Genomic DNA, 16,590 nt, shown 5'->3' with positions numbered 1-16,590 from the left:
ATAATGAAGCTACACTCAAAGACACAGACTCAGACTGATGGCAAGGTTGCCTCAGTTGATCTTTATTTTCAAAGGGGGGGGGCGGGTCACAAAATAACATGCTTATAAACTATTCCATGCTTAGATAAAAGTCAATGTTTGAATCACACTTGGATAGAAACCAGAAGACTACGCATGGTGCAGCTATGATGTGCTACCCATAGTCAGTATTTTTCCATAATTGATAAGCTTTACTGGGTCCAGCTGGAGCTCCCAAGTTAAATCTCAAGCACTGCTCCAAGAAGCCATCCAATGCAGAGGCAATAAATAAATCTACATTAGGAGATAGAGTGTTTGCCATCTGACTGTTCCATTTCCCCTGGTTTCATTTTAATTATTGCGTGATTAGAATCAATGCTGTTTTTCTAGAAAAAGAGGTGCCAGAACTCACAATGAACTCCCCCCTTATCCTCTTATAATGGCAATGGCACCCACCTGACCGTTGCCGGAACTGAGTTCCAGTGAGTTTCAGATTAAAAAAAGCTCTGATTAGAATCATTATTGTCAACACATTTTTATTACTGGGTAACACAGGGCTGGCACACAGTGCCTACAAGAAAGCTTCAATGGTTTCTAAAGAAGAAACGCTTACCTCCTGCAAGATAGAGAAAGATGTTCCAGGTAGAATTTTGCATGCTGCTTATGGATTTTTAAATAGTAAGCAGCTTAGAAATGCTTCTAAATTAATGAATCAATATAATCAGTAGTTCAAGCCTCTGCTGTAAGAATATCACCTCCATTCTAGTAATGCTCTGAGATGATGTGATGATGATGATTTAAGATGCTGGAAGTAGATTCACAGTCTATTCTGGGTTTGTTGCACAGGACTGGTTACCCCATTTTTCATTGAGCTTACTGATTCTCCACCACAAGAAAGGATGCATGGGAGATAGGATTATGCAACATTTTAAAAATCAAATTCCAACAATGTTAAACGCAAAACGGTTGGCCTTGAAATAAAGAAAAGAAAACAGCTTGGCAATCAGTTTAACTGAAACTATCTGCAGAAGTAAAAAAAGAAAAAAAAAGAAAAAGGTAGTAATTTTAAATTGCTACTTCTGCTTGCTGCCCAGGCCCTGCTAACCCAGTTATTCCTGTGTGATGGGAGAAGTTCATTGGTTAATATTACTAAGTGGGAGTAGAAGAGGAAGCAACAGGATTGAGGCAAATGTTTGCTCTAATTTTGCCATTTCTTCCACCTACACAGATGTTGTACAGGTCAATTAACAGCAGATACAATTAATGCCCTGTATATCTGAAATTAAAGTACTGCTTGTTGATCCCCAGCTTGATTCATTTCCTGAATCAAGTTGTTATTAGATTGGTGGAGATTGAAGCTGTTATTAGATTGGTCAGGAGCATCCTGGACCCTGATATTTCAGGGCTCAAACCATGGGAGATGCCATGGGTGTGGGACCTAGCAATGTCACAGAGGATGGGCCCCACTGATGTCATTAAATGTGATTCATTAAGCATTGACCACAGTCACTCAGAGCATGTCATTCAAATAAGAAACACAAAGTTTAGGAAACAAGCAAATATGCCAGTGGTTGGAAATGAAGACAGAATCCTTAGCTAAAAGGGGGTGTTCCCAGGTCCAGCTGAAGTGAGGGGTAATTCCTTTTCATCTTCTTAGGATACCTAGAGACTCAAGTTGTTCCCCTACCACCTGGCAGGTGGCAGGCAAATCTGGAGGCTTCAGGTCTGGCAACTCTAGTTATGAGGCTCTGGACTTTGGCCTTGAGGTATAGCTTTAACTACACCACATATCTTCAACCTTTTCAGATTCAGACCCACTTTTAACCCAAACATGCATTTGGGGACCCATTTCTTAATATTTTACCATATGTTTGCATGGTAGTAGTGCTCCTGTTGCAACCCCCCTTGGATCATGCCACAACCCACTAGTGTGATGTTTCTCAGATTTGGGTCCCCTGCTGTTGTTGGACTACAACTCCTATCATCCTTGACCACTGGTCCTGTTAGTTACTGGTGATGGGGAGTTGTAGTCCAATAACAGCAGTGAACCGTAATTTGAGAAGCACTATACTAGTGGGTCCCAATCCACCAGCTGAAGACTAGTGAGCTACACCATAGTTTGCCCTTCATGAGTAATGACACTCATGCAAGCTCCTGCACAGGCCCCTCAAACTGAATGGGAAATTTTAAATGGCTTTGATGAGAGCTTTCAATGAATCACTAGATGTTGAACAATAATCATGAAGCAATTTGCTCTTGGCTTGCATTACAGTGGCAGCCTATTAGCAGAGACATTTCGTATTCATTGTGGATGTGATACCGAAGGTGGGGGGGGGGGCGCGCAAATCTAGCCTTGGTTAGATGAAATGATTTTTATGTTAGGTATATATGTGCACCCCTGAGCCAGGGCAGGAAATCATGAATAAAGGTGGACTAATTAGAAAGTTTAAATTAATCATTTTGTCAAAGGTTTTTGCTTAAGTAATGCATAAAAAGAAATAAAAGTGGGTGGAAAACATTACTCTAACTTCTTGGCAAGACAATTTACTATTGTATATTTAGTTCTGGACTATTTAGTCATGGTACATCTTGTTAGGCTATTCTTACAGTAATCAAATTTCCTCTGCTGTCTCAGCAAAACTGATATTAATTCACATCCTGATGCAATTATATCACTGAGAAACCCATCTTACTGGATATATCTATTCTCTTTCTTCCTTTTCCTTCTGTACAACAGTTTTTGTTTAAATGTGTATACCCTATGGCTATTAAACATATGAAAGAGGGTTCAGGCTCTCTACAGAAGCAAGCAGTCGGCTTTAAAACAAACACTGTATTTCACTTTGCAAAACATAACATTCATGGGGGATCCATGTACAAGATCTTCCCCATACATATACTAGCCCACAGCAAAGCATGATGTTACTGTGCTGGGCACACCGCTGTATGTCAAGCTTTGTGTTTTATACACCCCAGTAGCTGGACTGACAGTATGCAAAGCACAGTGTGCGATCACTTCCACAGGAAATGTGAGCCCTGCTTTGGAGAGGGTGGGTTGAAGAGATGGAGAGGATCAAGAGGCAGATTAGAGAAATGGGCCAAAACTAACAAAAAGAATGTCAATAGGGACAAATAGGGACTAATGCAAGGTTTTACACTTAGGCAAGAAGAACCAGCTGCACAAATATAAGATGGGGGGGGGACACCTGGCTTACCAGTAGTACATCTAGGGGGGCTGGTAGACCACAAGCTTAACATGAGTCAACAGTGTGATGCAGCAGCAAAGAAAGCTAATGCTGTTCTAGGCTGCATCAACAGAAGTATAGATCAAGGGAAGTAATAGTCCCGCTGGAACATGTGCAGAGGAGGTCAACCAAGATGATCAAGGGTCTGGAAGCCAAGCCTTATGAGGAACAGTTGAGGGAGTTTGGTATGTTTAGCCTGCTAAAGTGGAGACAGAGGAGATATGATAGCTATCTTAAAATATCTAAAGGGCTGTCACATGGACTTGTTTTCTCCTGCTCCAGAGGTTAGGACCCAAACCAATGGATTCTAGTTACAAGAAAAGAGGTTCCAACTAAACATCAGAAAGAACTTTCTGGTGTTAAGAGCTATGGAACAGTGGAACAGACTCCCTAGGGAGGTGGGGGAGTTTCCTTCCTTGGAGGCTTATAAGCAGAGGTTGGATGGATATCTGTCATGGATGCTTTAGCTGAGATTCCTTGCAGGGGGCTACCACTCGATGACCCTCAGAATCTCTTCCAGCTGTACAATTTTATGATTCTATGATTAATATTTAGTGTGTAGATGTTAAACGGGATCCTCTTTAGAACAGGAGCTGGCACTCCTCAGCTTTTGAGCAATGTGTCAATAGGCTATAACTGGGGAAATGGATACTGTAATTTAAGTTATTTCCTGGTCTCTCAGGGTATACGTTTTACAATGCTCCTAATTCTCGTGCATACTCTACATTCTTTTATTCTAACCAGCCAACCAACCACAGCTGGCCCCCTCCCATAGAAAATTGCTTTGAAGCAAGCTATCTCCTCCCACCCAGAATCATTATGCCTCATAGTAAAGAGCTTTCGGCGGTAAAACAGAAGGCAGATGTTTTCTAATGTACAGCACACACCCTTGCCAAGTCCATGCGAACAAGGTAAATAGAGGCCTTTTGAAAACAATGGCTGTGCATTTTGTGGATGGTAGCGAGAGCCCTAGTCATCAAAAGCAAACAGTTTTCTGGCTGAGGGTGGATGCGACAGCTGTTGGAGCAAATGTTCCCATTGCTTAAGGGTCTTCCACACATCCACAATAAGATTTTTTTTTAAGAGACCACCCAAACATACAAATAAAACAAAAAACAAAAAAACTTGGAAAGGATCCTGAATAAGCATAGGGACTCAGTGGATATTTTTAAATAATTGCATCATCATTGCTCTGATATTGCTGATCACGAGGATGACAGTTGTCGTGAAGTACCGGTCAGACAGAAAGGAAGCTTAATTTCCCCCCGTTAGGCTGAACTTCATTTGCACAGACTCTGAACAATCACAACTTGCATTCAGTGTCTGCTAGTCAATTTCATTTCAATATGACTTTCAGTGTGTAAAGTGGTTTGTTACAGCCCAATCCTAAAAACGCTTAGAAGGCAATAAAAGCAAGCAATGGGTTCAGTAGGGCACAATGTAATTTCTGAATAAATGTGGTTGGGATGGTGCTGTTACTGTGTTGGTCCTCATCACAAGGACTGGAGTCTGGCAGGCCACTATTCTTGCTATTTTCAGATGCTAGAGGTGTCTTGCCCAAGACACAATTGGTGGCAGGGGTGGGTGTTGGCTACAGGTGTGTGGTATCAACACCTTTATTTGCTGGGGTGTACTGGCTGTTTTACTGGTTATTCATATGGTCAGCAAATCTGATTTTTTATTGTTATTGTTATTGTTATTGTTATTGCAATGCCTTCAACCAGACTTTTCCTTTACCTGCAAGAAAAACACTTACCCACTGCACAGAATTACGCTGTCAGCATTCCACTGCTTCCTATTAATTTCGCCTTTGGGGAATAGTAAGAGGTGGAAATGTTCATACTAGGACTATTAAGTGCTTAGAAAAGCATGCCAAATGGCCTCTCGTGGCACTGCTTGAAAAAGGATAAAAGAATACATGTTAAACTTGCATGAAAACTTTTCACTTTGCCAGGGAGGCTAAAGGTATTATTTCTACAAATGAATTCACATGTGAGCATACATGCCTAGGTAATATATACACATTCTAAGTACAAAAGAAGCCAGGTGAGTGTGCGCTGGATAGCAGCCAAGGTTTCTGAAATCTCTATGTTTTGTTATTGTCAAATCTAGTTGAATAAAAGAAAACTGGCACAAAGGGGCATATTCATCATAATAATACGAGAATCAAACTAATACAGGGTTCTGGAAGAAAATCAACAAACTTCCTGGCTTGTGCTGTATCAGAATCTCATCTCATATGCACAGGGTGGTATTCAATTAAGTTTTACTCAGAGTAGAACCATTGAAATCAATGCACTAACCTGGGTCCATTAATTTTGATGGGCTACTCTGAGTAAAACTTAGCTGGCCATCATCCACATTTTTTAAAGGAGTTCAAATGTATCTTCTCTTATTGCCGCCAAGTAAACATCTGTATTTAGTTATAACAGGAACTATTTCAAACTTGACTTTTATTTATTAATTCTTGCATCCAATGCTTTTTTAATTGCTTATTCTTTTTCTTTTTTGGAATGATTCCCCTTTGACATACATTCCTGGTAACAATTAAAAAAAAACAAACCTACTTGACTGAATTTAGAGTTTGGTTGATGGATAAGGATTTGTTTTTCATTAACTGTACCAAATACAGCTTCAGGTCAAACTGGCTTGTTACAACAGTGGCTACAAAATAAAAATAAAAATAGAATGGTAGCTGTCTAGAGTTCTTCCCCTGATAGGGCCACTAGGGAATTATTGCTCAATCAGGGGAAGGCCAGTGGTAGAATACATTCAGAAAATCATAGATTCAATTCTGGCTTCCCACTTAGATACCCTCTCGATATTCTGGAGAATTGCTACCAATCAATAGAGACGAGCCTTCCTCAATCTGGTGCCTTCCACATGTTTTGGTCTCCAGTCAACCTCAACCAATATGGCCAAGGGTCAGGGATGACGGAAGTCTAGTAACATCCAGAGAGAACCAAGTTGATGAAAGCTGCCTGGTGTAGTTGATACTGGGCTAGTTGTAAGGTTGTTGTAAGCCACTGAGTACTTGGTTGTAAATAGATGATCAGGCTTGGAGAGACATCTGGATAAATGCACCATTCAAATCAGTATCATTGCCATGAACTGGTAGGTGTCATTAACTGGCAGGATGACAGGGAGGAGGAAGAGGAACCTGGCAAGGGGTGTAGCAGGGTCTGGGACACACCGAGGCAAGCTGGGGATGGGGAAGGAGAGGTTGGTGTAGGATGTACTCACAGGGTGATGGGAGGATGGCAAGGGGATGGAGGTCATTGCACAAAAACCAGAGCAGCAGGACCCATCACCAGAACCAGAGTTGCCCCTGTACCCACAAACACAGCAGGCTCTGAGGTGGAGGGAGAAGTGGAAGGGACACTGTAGGAGACACTCAAGGGCCCCCAGTCCAGCTCACTAGATTGCTTGCTAGCTCTAGGAGGAGGTGTGTGATTCCTCAGCTGAAGTAGGCTTGGAACAGGTGAGGGTCACATGCCTCATCAAGCCCAGATGCTGCAGTCAGCATGCAAAGTATAAAAGGGAAGCAGAGCTGATGTGCTGTGTCTGCTCAACTTCCAAGCTGGTTGGAATGTGGCTTGGATGTTCCAGCACGCTCTTCAGGACTGCTGGTGTGGGGTTGACCTCCAGGTGCCCTGACCCTTGGATTGGCTGCAGAAACTGGAACCTGGTCTGACTGGAACTTTGGACGTGTTCGCTTGCCAGATGGTATGCTACCATCTACTGTGGAATCGTGTACTCCAGTGGGTCTTGCTGAGGTTCAGGGCCCTGGGTGGTGGTGGTAGGAACAGCACCATAGCTGTCCAGCTGTGCTTTTTAACCTCATGAAGAAACCATCAGAAAAATTGGGTAATTTCTGTGTTAGTCCAAAGAGAGCTCATTTACTTCTAATCCAGAAAGAGGTTTGCCTGCATCTTTCACTGTGTGGTTTTAAGGTAGAAAATTAAGATTGTCATTTGAGAGGGGACTTGGGGATAACAGACCATTAACTTCCCCCATTTAATCCTGTTATTTTATTGCCAGTTCTGCTGTGAGGGTTATTATTTATGCTAATTTTTATTGGCGTGTCTTGTTTCATTGCTTAGCTGCCCTGTGGATCCTGGTAAATGAAAAGGTGAGGCACCAATCTTTTAAATACCTAAATAAATAACCTTCCTGGTCTGCTTCCACATGTAGATGTGACCACCTACACAGTTTAAATGAAATGTTGGACACGTGGAATGCTGCCCAGGTATGTTCTCCTTACACACCCAGAATCACATGAAATAGGGCATGAGTAATGCAATAACTAGCAATGATGTGAGCCACATTGTTGTTGATGTTTTGTGGAATTCCGTGATCTTGTAATCTCCTTCCTGCCAGGTACTATGTTTTTGACAACAAAATTAATTTATAATGCCTGGGCGGTGCTTGTGACTTGAATGAGGACTGAGTAGCCTGATCTCTGCATATGGCACTATGTGTGTGCATGCGCTTAACCGCATATTGAGTCAGGTCATGGGTCCATCTCGGTTTGCTTTGTATTTTCTATAGCCTCTCATCAGCCTCAGCCAACATGGCCAATATCCAGGGATGATGGCAGTTGTAGTCAAGCAACAAGTGCCACTAAAATATCAACCAGTAATATCTCCCCTAAAAATGATAAAACAAGAGCTTAGTGACACCAAACGGATATTCTAGTCCATAAAATTCCCCACTATAGCAGGTGAGATTGGTGTACTGCCCTTCATCTTTAGATCTCAGGATGGTTCACATTGTAGTGTTGGAAGAGTGTTGGGAGTCACAGATAGCTTTGACTACTAACACTCTTCCAACTCTATTCAAATTGTAATATGAACCACCCTGAGATCTACAGATGAAGGGTGGTATACAAATTTAATAAATAATAATACAGTTCTATTATTCTTCCTCCATGGGCCGGTTATTTGCTCTCCTCCTTTACCTGATGTGCTAGACTAGAGATCTGTTGATCAGTTAGCTGCCAACAGGTCTATGAAAGGAGTGGGTGGAACCTGTCTCGTGCTTGAGTGGGAGACACAAACTTGAAATTTCAAAGGGCCTTGCCCAGGTTGTGATACTGGAGTCCTAAGATGTTTGTATTACCAGTTTTCAAGATTCTCAGTGAGGGAGCCAGGGAGCCTTAGTCATCTAATTATACTTTCCTCATATCCAGCCAATCCCAAGCAATACATATATTCAACCCAAGTTAAAAAGAAGGTATTTTGGTGGGTACCCTACCAGAAGAGAACTTGTGTGAATATGGGGCTTAGGTTGACAGATGTGGGATTGAATTGGTCGGTTTCCAGTGGTTAGTGACACCCTTGGCTTGTTTTACTTTATCCTAGCGCAGTGCACAAACATATGTAGCTCAACCTTAAAGAGGCATAGCATGAAATTGTTTAAAATATTGAGTATCGGTACTGCAAATCTGGCATACATTATTTCCTTTATTTTGAATTACTGGGAGAAGGCCTTTCTAAAACACTGTTTATAAAGCTTGCACACGTAGCAAGATTTTGCACAGTGTTTCTCCTTAGGATGCATCCAGTTTCTATTTACACAAATGTTTTCATGTGAACCTGAGTATTTAAAGACTCGCTTTGGTAACGGAGATGGCGATATGCTAATGCTCTTGGATCTCTTTATGTCATCAACTGGCATGTGCTATTAATTAAACACTTATCTAATTTTATAATGAGATGCAAATTGACAATGGTCCCATTGTTCAGAATGTTCTGTGATGATATCATTGGGTTTGGTGATACCTTTACATTATATGTATGGCTCCTTCTGCCTCTTTGTGTTATCCTTGTGGGAGGCCATAACTCAGTGGTAAAGCATCTTCAATCCCCAGTGGCTTCAGGTAGGGCTGGGAAAGACACCTGTGAGAATCTTAATATTGCATTTTAACGTTGTTGAACCTGCCCTGGGACCTTATGGTGAAGAGCGAGGAAGAAATTTATTTATTATAAACAACAACATAATGAACAGACATTGAATATTATCTCCATAGATCTTAGGGTCTTCCGTTTTCTCCTATTTCAGTGGCATTTCCAGCTGCCTATTTAAGACTACAGATGGTTCATTCTTCTCCAGCCTAATCACTCCCTGATATTTACTTTCTGTTCATAACCTCAATAGGCCAGGTAACATGCATCATTTTGCGTAATTTCTTTGTCTCTCAAATTCAGGCAGGTAGTGATTTGTTTGCTTGTTCTCCTCCCCAGCCTCACTCCACCCCTGTTTTGTATATTATTGCCATTTATAAATCAGGGCATGTTTTCTTTAACTTCTTTGATCGATTTGTTAACTTCTTTGATCCATTTGTACATCAATGGACCTATTTTGATCCACTCGTGGTGGGTGGACTTTGGCCAGGTTCTTCCTTCCACCCCAATGCCAGCTCAGACCACGGAGACGTCAGCGCATCCTTTCCCACAAAGAAGAGGAGACAATCCATTATCACTGCAACAGCTGTCCAGCAAACCCCAGCGAAAATCCTCATTAGGGATGCATCCACACCAGAGGGTCCTGAAAAGAAATTCTTTCTTCCCGGCACAATAGCTCAACTATGTTGAGTCACTGTGGAGAAATCCAGCTGTTGCAAAGAATGCAAAGGATTTCGGGGGGGGGGGGATCCCACGTAAATACAAAGCCCCAGCATACAAAAAATGTTAATCCCTCCTGCTGCCACACCTGCCACCACTCCATTCTGTCTCTATCACATGTTCATGTTGTTTTGACTATGACAGCTCTGGCCCATTCAAGCAAGCAGCAATGTATGAAAGGTCACTAATGGAGCAGCACTGGATTGCTGAACTGCAGAGCATCTGCCTTGCATGTAGAAGCTCCCAGGTTCCACAGCCAGGTCAGGCTGGAATGTCTACTGGCTGTCATTGTGGACATTGCTGAGCTAGATGGAGCAACCAGAAGGCAACCTCCTGTGTTCCTCATGTTACAGAGAATTATGCCTGGGTTTTTTAAATAATATATTTTTAAATTGATTTTCCACATTTTTAACATCCTCGCAGTATTCATTTTTCATTTCTATTTATTAAGTTCTTTTGAACCTTTGAACTTCCCTCCACCCCTTCATGGTTTCTTTCTTTATCCCATAATTAACTGCATCTTTTACATTTTCCAAATCATTATGTAAATCATAAGTAGAATATAGTAGAATTTCACATTACAAGTATCTTCACATTCCTGCCGGTGTCTTTAAATTTTTACAGTGATCTTTTACAAATTTGTTCCAGTCCTTTTCAAATGCTTGATCTTCCTGGTTTCGGATCTTTCCCCATCAATTTCACCATCTCCGCATAGTCCGTCAGTTTCGCTTTCCACTCCTCTTCCGATGACACTTCATCTTGCTTCCATATCTGGGCTAGTAATACTCTTGCTGCTGTTGTTGCATACAAAAATAGTCACTTGTCTTCTCTCGGTATATCTTTACCGATAATATGTAATAAAAAGGCTTCTGGGTTTTTTAAATAAATGTATTCTTAAACATTTTCTTTAACTCATTATAAATCATCTCCCACAAATCTTTTACTTTGTCACATAACCACCACATATAGTAGAGAATTATGCCTGTTAATTCTTTGACCGGGCAGTCTGCTGTGTAATCTGAGAAGTGCACACCAACATCCTCTGTCACATTGTGAGGGATCCCAGGATGCATCGCTCTGATCGTGTGTTGCTGTTACTTGGGTCACAAAGTGGGTCACAAAATGTTTTGGGTCAGCCAATAAAAAATGATCTGTATGAGAGCTCTGTCTGAGAACAAACGTACATACGAATAGCCTGCTGGATCATTTTTTATTTCTTGCATTGAGTATGAATCAAGCAAGGAAGCAGCTTTTGGTTGTTGAATTTTATGCTTTATTTTATTTTTCTATGTTGACCCATCATTTTATTTTTTTTATTGTGGGTAGGGGCCTTAAAAGCCAGAAGCAGCCTGGACCTCTCTGGATCTCTGAGAGGCTCTGTCTCCAGGTGAAAGGATGAGTTAACAGATGATGCAGAAAATGTTCTTAACTCTCTGGAGAACAACTGCTAATCAGACCAGATCATACTGTGCTGGAAGAGCCAATAGACTAACCTGGTATAAATCAGATTCCTGTATTAATGGAATATGTTCTATACTCCCAGTCTGAATCCATTTAAGTAGAACAGTGACATTTTTCTAGGGGTAAATATTAAATTACCTAGAAGGGTTCATTTTCTCTCTTATGGACACATATCTATAGCACATGGATTTTGAGGCACAATATTATTGTAATTATCTATAAGGGGTATAATCCTCAAAAGGACTATCCTAGTTAGCAGCTGGGTAGATTAAAAGTGCCATCAGAACCCCTCATTGATCTTTACTGGTTCCCACTCTGCACCAACAGTTTCCATTGGGAATTCTCTCATTTCAACTGAGATACTGGTGTGCCAGGATAAATGATGTTCTGAAATACAAGCTGACCTCTGTATCCTTTGATGAAGTAGGCACACACACCTAATGTTGCAAATCCGTGTTTATATTATTTCCAGCTGCTTTTAAAACCCAACTGAGACTCCCAGACCATGATATTCTGATAAACATTGGATAAATGACTAGCCAGCAATGCTTCTGAATTTTTGTATCATATTAAACCTGTGAAAAATGAACCCTGTAAGATTTTATGTAATACATTCAGTCTCACCCTATAGCCTGGCATTCCTGCTTCCAAACCTGATCAGGAAGTCAGTCATGGATTTTTGTGGGGATTTTATTTTATTTTTTTTGCAGAGAGTAAGTGTTTTTCTCCTACCCCAAAAACAAAACTCTCATTGATATGATTGAACTTGACAGTAAAAATGGGACTGACCTGACCTATGGCACTGTGGTGGAATGGTCTAATGCTTTAATCCACTAAACCACCATGTCAGCTTAGCTATTTCCCCCCCCCCCAAACTGCTATGCACAGAGTTGTTCCCCCACCTAATTTCATGTGACAAGCCAGTAGATTTTAACCCTCTCTCAAGCCTCCCTCTCTTTGATGTGTTTGTGCTTATGTATGTCGCATGATTTAGTGAAATTATGTTGGAGTTGCATGTGATGTACTTAATGAATGAATACTGTACTCATACTTTTAGGTAACATCATATCATGTGTCAGACAAGAAACTTCACCATTCAAATGAATTATTTTTAACTGACCTGTTTATATATATTGGGTTGCATCCAATTCTAGTCTATTCAGAGTAAAACCATTCTCTATTATGGACAGGCTGGCTGCATCTAAAATAACGATTGTACCTTGATTTTTGTTCCAGATGTTGCCAGTTTGGACAGCAATAGCTCATCTGAACAAACAGCAGAAAAACTTAAGTTTATAATTCAATTGGACCGACCATGTATTAAAAAATCTTTATTATATCTCCACCCATTGTTTGGCGGTTGGGGCATTCTAAATGTACCGTAAGTGGCTGCTATGAAGCAAATCAACTTAGCCATGTGGTAGAATAGCTGTTACCCAGAGATGAACATAAGAGAACGCAGTGGTCAACACTGGAGGATATAGAAACTGATGGTGTTCCTAAAGGGGTTTTGGCATTAATGGCATTAATCACTGAGTTGGCTTGCTAACCCTGTTATTTAGAAAAAAAATAAGCAAATGTTTTAACCCTTGGAGGTCACCTATAATTCTGATACATCAGCATTCTTTATTTCGAAATATGTATGTAGTGAATGCAGCCGGATCCTTACATCAGAACTATAGCAAAGCTGTATCAAACTCATGTTAAAAAGCTTGCATTTTTGGTAAGGTTCTTAAAAATCCTCACTTAACAGCTTCAAATGAAACTAACTTTATGGCAGTTCCTATCTCTCTGATGTTCTCCATTAACAGACAATTGTCTGCCTGATTCTATTATGCTGAAAAATTGCCAGAGGTTTTCAGAAGCATTGTTTAGTCCCTGTTTGATCCATTATACTTGACTATTTAAATAGACGAGGAAGGCATCTGAATCAATCACATGCCATGATCAATGTTAATTGACATAGAACACCGAATAGCATTCAGACTTTCTCTGCTTGCATCCAGTGACGTGGTAGACTATAATTAAACACCAAGCACAAGTTTTACACAGCAGAAAAGAAATTGGGCAGGTGGGGGGAAACTACATAGACCCAAAACACCTGCACAGTTAGAGGCCCTCATATCAGGACAGCAGGCTCAAGTCTTGCAAGGAGAACCATGATGATAGGACAGGATTCTCCTGTGTGCCTGCAAATGCTGCAGTGTGGAGTGCCCCCTCCCAGCCAGTTTTCCATCCCGACCCCCCTCCCTGAACAGTCAAGACTTCAGGTATTCAGAGTGATGGTGGCAACACCCCATGCCTTAGAAACCAGGTTGCGCTGAATTACTGAGCACTCACAAGGCATCTGCTTCAAGGTTGTGCTGAAATTCATATAAGAGCTTGGGTTATTGCAAAGGCAGAAGCAGCAGCTGGGAGGAGATGCTGAACACTACCAGGGCCTCTGCTTTCCCTTGAAAACTGTCTTCCTCTTACCAGCTGTTTTTCTAATGTCAGGGATTAGTTTTGGTCTTTCAGGCCAACTGAGTGAAGTAGTTTCAGAAGGAGAGCAGAGATTGGAAGAGTTCAGCCCTCACCTCCTGCCAGTTGCCTCTACGTCTCCTTTATACCATATCAGTATGGTATATCCAGTAGCCTGGATTCTAATAGAAGGTAAAAAGGTAAAGGACCCCTGGATGGTGAAGTCCAGTCAAAGGCGACTATGAGGTTGCGGCGTTCATCTCTGCTTTCAGGCTGAGGGAGCCAGTGTTTGTCCATAGACAGCTTTCTGGGTCATGTGGCCACCATTTTGTCACCCACCCCTTTGGAATGGCACCTGAGGTGGCCCGCCTCCCTCCCCCCGCCTCGGAACGCCCCTGCTACAAAGAGGTTAATGTGTATGCAGCCTGAGAATATCAAGGATTTGGGATGTTTCCCAGCCATTCAGACTTAGAGCTGGTTGTGTAACAAAAGAAGGCACACCATGGGCAGCTGATGACAACCACTGGTGGGTGTCCCCCATATAGTGCACATGTTTGGATTAGTTCAGATAAACCTGAAGATGTTAGGATGTTTACCCACAGTCCCTTGGGTTTTCTAGAAGCCCTTGGGTTTTCAAAATCTGCTCTCGCTGAAGTAGATGGCAAATTTCTTACCAAATGTTGATGGAAACAAACTTTCTGATTCACTCCTGGACTTTGTCTATTTCCTTCTTCCTCCAGTTTTTTGTGTGTGACACTTTACTGAAGGGAAATAGACCATTTCTCCTTCCCCCACCTTGCCCACACACATAAGTGGGCAGTAATAACTGGGCAGTGCGGAAGGCAGGATGCCCCTAAATACGAGTTGCTGAGAACCACAAGTGTGGAGAGTGTTGCTGCACTCATGTCCTGGCCTATGAATATTCAAACCTGACATGCATATGTTTCTGGCAAGAAAACCCAAGGCACTGGGGGACTGTAAAGGTCTAGGTCAAGTATAGCACAGATTTACCCCCTTGTAGCACAGTGAGCCTAGCCTTGAGCACACAAGGTCAGCAACACACTTGGTTGTCAATGTTAAAAAACCAGTAACACTAGCTCTCAGAAGCTATGCTATAAGGCAAGTATGGGTAGACTTTAGGTTTGTAGGATCTTCCTCTTTTTTTGGTAGAATTCTGAGATCCACCTACTGGAGTATGGTGCCAGAGACTTAAAAGTGAATAATTCTCAACCCAGGAACAGTCTTTCCACACAACAATCCACTCATCATCACCTCAAACATTATTTATTTCAACAGTACAATTTAGGGTGGTGAGTTAATAGGAAGGCAGCAGCAACCGTTTTTGTTGTTGCTGCTGTTGTTAAATAACTGCAAGAGAGAAATGCTTATTGATGTGCTTCAAATTACCCATGAGATTTAGCCATAGATCCAGTTCTGCATTCTGCCCACTCTTGCTATATGGCAAGTGTTTGTGGCTTGAAGCCATGAAGTTAATTGCATTCATGACTGGTAGACAAACTGAATAGACGGCTCCTAGATAGGAGTGCTTCACCCTGATCCCTAACAGGCACCCTAGTTCCCTTGATATAGAATTGCAGGACTTGCTTTTTTTACAATTTAGCAATGTATATCTGATATGTATATTAAAATGCTTCTTCCTTTTTTGCACTATTTTAAAGTTTTAAAATTAATAAGTTGTCTTGGTTTAAAGACATAAAATAGTTACTCTTTAAAGCAGACGTTCCCTTTTACTCAACGGTTAAATAATTTGCCCTGGTTGCCATTAAGGCAGCAGACAAATGCGGGAGGAGTCTGCAACTGAAAACAGCATAATTAAACACCATCTGGTAAAACTGCCTTCAGCTAAACTGCTGGTGAAGCTCTTATTTGTTTAATGCTTAAGCAGAGCATCACACCCACTGAAACCCAGCTGGCAAGAAACACACATGTAAGCGGTTGTATATTTGGAGCTCCTGGCTAACCTCCTTACTTTGGTTTAATGCCACAGGCCACATACTTTTTGATCAGTTGAGCTAACCCTTGTCATACGGCACTTTGAATTGCATTAGTATTAACATCCAAACTATATTTGATATTAACAGGGCTTGGCCACTCAAGAGTAAGTCCCAGTAAGTTCAGTGGGGCTCTCTCCCAGGTAAGTGAGTACTGTTTAGGGTTGTACAGTGGTACCTTGGATTAAGAACTTAACTCGTTCCAGATGTCCGTTCTTAACCTGAAATGGTTCTTAACCTGTGGCGAGCTTTCGCTAATGGGGCCGCCTGCTGCTGCTGCACCGCTGGCGTGCGATTTCCGTTCTTATCCTGGGGCAAAGTTTTTAACCTGGAGCAACCACTTCCTGGTTAGTGGAGTTTGTGACCCGAAGCATCTGTAAGCTGAAGCGTCTGTAACCGAGGTACCACTGTACTCTAAATGCATGAATCAATCAACCAATGTATTTGTCTAGGCTTTGTTTTTGTTTTTTGTCATTTAAATAACAGCCATGGGAGCAGGTGGGCATGGAGATCTGATTAGGATTGGCTAATCATTTCATTGTGAAAGCCCATAGCAATTTTGTGAAATGGAAAGCATTAGCTCACCCTTACCCCATCACATGGTCCTGATCCCCCTGTGGTGCTTACTTAAATGAAACAAATCTAAACCTGCTAAATATATTCACACATTTAACACTATGACTACAGGAGTGACAAAAGCTGAATATTGGGTGACCCAAGCATCAAAGATATGACATAACTTGATCCTCATAGGAAAGTTAGTGAAAA

At 41.5% G+C, this 16,590-nt stretch overlaps 1 long non-coding RNA gene across 1 annotated transcript in view; it reads left to right on the top strand.

Moving 5' to 3' along the window:
* LOC309337704 overlaps nucleotides 1-12,660 on the top strand; it is a 45,603-nt gene extending 32,943 nt beyond the window's left edge. The window contains exons 2-3 of the long non-coding RNA XR_014154512.1: nucleotides 7,367-7,395; nucleotides 12,587-12,660. This is a non-coding gene — a long non-coding RNA (uncharacterized lncRNA). The remainder of the gene's footprint in view (nucleotides 1-7,366; nucleotides 7,396-12,586) is intronic.
* The last annotated feature ends 3,930 nt before the right edge of the window (nucleotides 12,661-16,590 follow it).

The sequence above is a fragment of the Podarcis erhardii genome (assembly GCF_964252035.2).
Source record: "Podarcis erhardii genome assembly, chromosome: 3".
Taxonomy (NCBI): Eukaryota; Metazoa; Chordata; class Lepidosauria; order Squamata; family Lacertidae; genus Podarcis; species Podarcis erhardii.
The sequence above is the reverse complement of the archived record's forward strand: the minus strand, read 5'-3'. Positions and strand labels throughout refer to the sequence as shown.